Source organism: Octopus sinensis, linkage group LG9 (genome assembly GCF_006345805.1).
Source record: "Octopus sinensis linkage group LG9, ASM634580v1, whole genome shotgun sequence".
Taxonomy (NCBI): Eukaryota; Metazoa; Mollusca; class Cephalopoda; order Octopoda; family Octopodidae; genus Octopus; species Octopus sinensis.
Genome location: NC_043005.1, coordinates 44,183,818 through 44,188,817, shown reverse-complemented (window position 1 = coordinate 44,188,817; position 5,000 = coordinate 44,183,818). Strand labels below are relative to the sequence as shown.

Here is a 5,000-nt window from a genome sequence, read left to right as displayed (position 1 = left end):
CTTATCTTATTTCAAATTGAGCATTAAAAGTCTTCTACCCCTTTCAGCTAATTTTGATTATGTTGAATATAATACACTTCCTGTAAGCAAACTGTGTGACTGGAATGATAAAGTCAAAAGGAAGGAAATTAAATTTCTTCTCACTTAGTTGTAGGAGCATTAGATATCATCAACTAAGAACAACAATGATATTTACTGTATTATTAGAATTATGAAATTACTTACTATAATGATAATATAGTTAATAATATGATTAATGTTTACTTTCAAAATATATATTATTGGTATTTGAGATTTAGCTGAAAATAATTTAAATGTCTGTTGAAATAAAAATATTTATTGTACCTGATTGTCTAGTCTGTGCTTAATACAAGTGAAGTGACTTGAGTGGTAGAAGCAATGAAATGCTAGAATAAATACTTTAGTCTCAGACATCTGGGTTCATTCTAAATGCCAAATGACCAGTCAATGGAAGGGCAAATCAACTCTTGTAGGATTTGGACTCAGAATGGGGAGGGCTAAGACTACAGAATTCATTGAGGTGCTCCACTGTTTGCTTGATTCATTATCTAGTACCGAGTTTGTATTTGATATCAATCAATTAGTCAATATATATTGCATGCAAGTGTCTTAGTTTGAGTTAAATGCTCAACTTTTTCTCTTGTATCTCCTGGATAGCTTTACTCTATTGAGTTCAAAGCAGAGGCAAACAAGATGTGCTTGCATTTCTCAATCGTATTAAAAACTTGAATGAAATAGTTCCAATGGAAAATCAAAACTAGTTCATTGAATTTACTTAAGGATTCAGCTTGTTGAGACTAATACCACTTTTCTACACTGATTAATAAAACAGAATTTTCTTCTATGAAAAAATAAACAAAACTTTTTTACACTTTTACCTTTTAAATCAATTGCTCACATTATAGAGAACACAGCTTCATCCTATTTTGAACCACTTAAACCAGAATCATTAACTCCTCTACAAACCCAGTTTCACTCTTATAATGTCCTGCATGTTCTTTCAATACTACGATGATTGCTAGTTCTTCAGTTTTGCTTCCTACATTTAATGAAAATTCTCTGTTGCATTTGGTATCTCAGCTTTAAAATATTTCCTTATCACATTGAACAGGATATTTAAAGTCCTTTCCCTCTATCCACAATCTGTCAGCACTCTCCATATTGTAGGTTTTTCCATAAACCATCAGATGTCTTTATTAACAATACCAGACATACAGTATTTAGTATATCATATCAATTAATGAGCTTAAACCTTGTTCAGAAAATTCATTTACAGATATATATCTTTTTATCTTTTACTTGATTCAGTCATTAGACTGTGGTCATGCTGGGACACCACCTTGAGGGGGTTTTAGTCGAATGAATTGGCCCTAGCACTTATTTCCTTTTTAAAATCTGGTACTTATTCTATTGGTATCTTTTGCTGAACTGTTGAGTCACGGACATCACCAGCGCTGGTTGTCAAGTTGTGTGGGAGACAAACACAGACATAAAAACATGCATGCACACACACACATACACATGATGGGCTTCTTCCAGTTTCTCTCTACCAGACCCACTCACAACACTTTGGTCAACTTGAGACTTTAGTAGAAGACACTCATCCAAGGTACCATGCAGTGAGACAACCTGGAACCATATGGTTGGGAAACAAGCTTCTTACCACACAGGCATGCCTGTACCTATATGTAACAATCATCAACTATTTCCCCCATATTTAATAGGTATATTCTGTTCCTAGATTTTGTTGAATATTGGAAGTTTTAATAATAAGCAGTAATTTTTCTCAATGTTGAACTGGAACATCAGACAGAGCTGCAAGATATATCTGTGGCTGATACATATTACATCTCAAATCATTTTAATTCATTTAGTTTTACAAATAAAACTTTTAATACTTGCAAGTATCACATCATTTTTTTCTATATAAGTTTATGAAAGCTTTTTTATGTAAAGTTTATGTACATGCGTGTTTGTAATTTTTAATTCAAATTTAGTGTTAGCTAGAAACTGTTTATTGTGTAGCACCTAAAAAAAACAAAAAAAAAAACAGTTGCAAAAATAAAAAGGAAAGATGCAAAAGACTTACTAATGAGTTTTATACTTTTACACTCATTCTTTGATTCTCTTTATCGTTGGTTTTAATATGGGGATTTAAAATTCAGGTGAAAAATGGCAATATGATAAATGCTTTGAGCTGTTTCATGAAAAGAGGAATTGGTGCTTTGAAGCTGCTAGACCTTTCATATCTGATACTCTTCTTTGTGGAGACCTCAAACATTGTCAGAACAGTATCCTATAAAAATTAGAGCTTTTTCAGGTCAATAAATATTTTAGTTCTGATCAGTTACTGACAAACATGAAATGTAATCCATACTGAAGTACTGCTTAACCCTTTGGATACCAACCTGCCTGCCTGAGACTGCCTCTGGGTCTTGGACGCAAACTGCTTTAAAGAGCTCAAGAGTCACACCTTCCATCATAATTTCATGTTATCTTATATTCCAAACACCAACTTAATAATCCTTTCTAATAAAGGCTCAAGGCCTGAAATTTTGTGGGAGGAGACAAGTTGATTACATTGACCCCAGTGTTTCACTGGTACATAATTTATGGACCCCGAAAGGATGAAAGGCAAAGTCAACCTCAGCAGAATTTGAACTGAGCATGGAAAGAAAAATTAAATGCTACCAAGAATTTTGCCTGGCATGTTAATAATTCTGCCAGCTTGCCACCTTTCAAACACCAATTTAATACTGATTTCAAATTTTAGCACAAGGCCAGCAATTTCAGAGGAGAGGGGCAAGTTGATATGGTGGCCCTAATACTCAACTGGAATAATTTTACTGAACTCAGAACATGAAGACAGACGAAATTCTGCTAAACATTTCATCCTTCATGCTAACAATTCAATAAGCTTACCACCTTAAAAACACCAGCTTATTAATGATAACTATATTTTACTAAATTCTTCATTATTTTCAAACAAAGGCAGCTTATTTCAGCAGAAATATGGTAACAAAAGAGATTGTTATGTTGCTATGTACACAAAACTTGTAAACCACAAAATCACATCCCAAGGAAGGTCATTTAGATTGTTGGCAAATATTCATTTATGAATATACTACAACCACTGGCTCACAAGTGTGCTTTTTCTTCTCACCTCCTTTTTGTCAAATTATAGTGATTCTTATTTCTTTGGTTTAGAAAGCCCAAAGCCATCCAACACAGCTGTTCATTCATTTGATTCTTGGCTGCTATTTCTTGTAGATCAAGTGACTACATTGTGGTGCTTCCAGTTTTGTAAATTGATATGGTACATCCAACAGACCATTATCAGCTCATTTCCCTTCAATTGATGCTCGTCTTCTCTATTATCATCTATATTTCACTACCATTCAGTCCTTGCATATACCATATATAATTTGTCATTTACTCAGACAGGAAAACTCTTTATCGACAACAAAGATGATAATTTCCTTGACTTAGTCTATTTACTCTCTTTGATATTAGACTTTTCATAAATCTACCAGCCAGTATTAATTATATAACCTAATCTGAATGACTTAATTGCAACTGCAAGTGAACCATCCGAGCTGCCTTCATTTTAAAGTTAATTGAGCTATGAACTACTTCTGAGAATCTGGCACATCAAAAATTCTCATTCTCTGCCAAACTATTAATGTTTTGAGAATGAATAATACCCCACTTGCATTAGTTATGCCGACACAAAATTAACTATTGTTTTTCATGTGGATCACTTTTCTGAATTATGTATTCTTGAAACACTTCTGTTTTCTTACAACAACCAATATATAATTTTGTACCCTTATTTTCGTGTTGTGATTTTTCTTCATAACTTTGACACAAATAATGAATATTATTGCTTACTGATGAGTAAGTTTTCTTGCAGCAAAAAGTTTTCTTGCTGAAAAATTCAATAGTATATTTATCACTGTCTAAAGTTTTTTCCTCACTGCATAATTATCTTTTGTCAACTTTTTAATAATCCATGCTTTAGATAAATCAACACTAGCTTACCTATTGCCAATATTTTCCTTGTATTTTTACTTTCTGATTTGTTAGTGTTCAATTCCTAGTCACTCTTTTATCTATTAGGAATTGAGTTTTCTGTTGTCTATCACTAACCAGTCCTTCACTCTTTTCTCTGTAAACTTTCATGCCTTTCAATCATAGGCCACTCTTCCATGTTTTAAATATTTTATTTATCTCTCAAAAAGATTCTAAAGTGTGAAGTTAGTCAGCAATATATAAACTTTCCTAGGAACATGTAAGACTACACTGCTGAATATCCTCAATTTGATCTTGCAGATATAACCTGAACTGCTTTTATGAGCTAGGCACTTACACCTAATCTTATCTGTGTTTAGCATACAACAAAATTGTGAAACCTGTCATAGACCTCACCAGATGAACCAATAAAAAGTTGGACTGTTTACATTTGGTTAAGAATTTTATTTTCTTGACTGACTGACTGAGATACTAGTGGTGAGACAAAAAAAAATCAAAGGCACAGGTGTGGCTGTGTGGTAAGAAGCTTCCTTCCCAACCACATGGTTCTGGGTTCAATCCCACTGCAAGGTACCTTGGGAAAGTGTCGTCTACTATTACCTTGGGCTGGCTAAAGCCTGTCATATATGTATATGTGTGTGTGTGTAAATATTTCTGAGTGTGTGTCACACTTTGACAACTGATGTTGGTGTCTTTATGTCCCCATAACTTAGTGATTTGGCAAAAGAGACTGATAGAATATGTACTCGGCTTACAAAGAATAAGTCCTAGGGTGGATTTCTTTGACTAAAACATTTTAAGGTGGTGCTCCAGCATAGCCACAGTCAAATGACTGAAACACGTAAAAGAATAAAGATCTTTCCCAAGCCATAAACTCATAAGGCCAGTTTCTTGGATCCTGTGACATTACACAAGATTCAAATAATCAATCAGATCCCAATGTAAGC

At 33.6% G+C, this 5,000-nt stretch overlaps 1 protein-coding gene across 4 annotated transcripts in view; it reads left to right on the top strand.

The window, feature by feature from the left end:
* Nucleotides 1–5,000, top strand: part of LOC115215869 — a 326,154-nt gene that overhangs the window by 319,745 nt on the left and 1,409 nt on the right. The gene's annotated exons all lie outside the window — the stretch shown is intronic.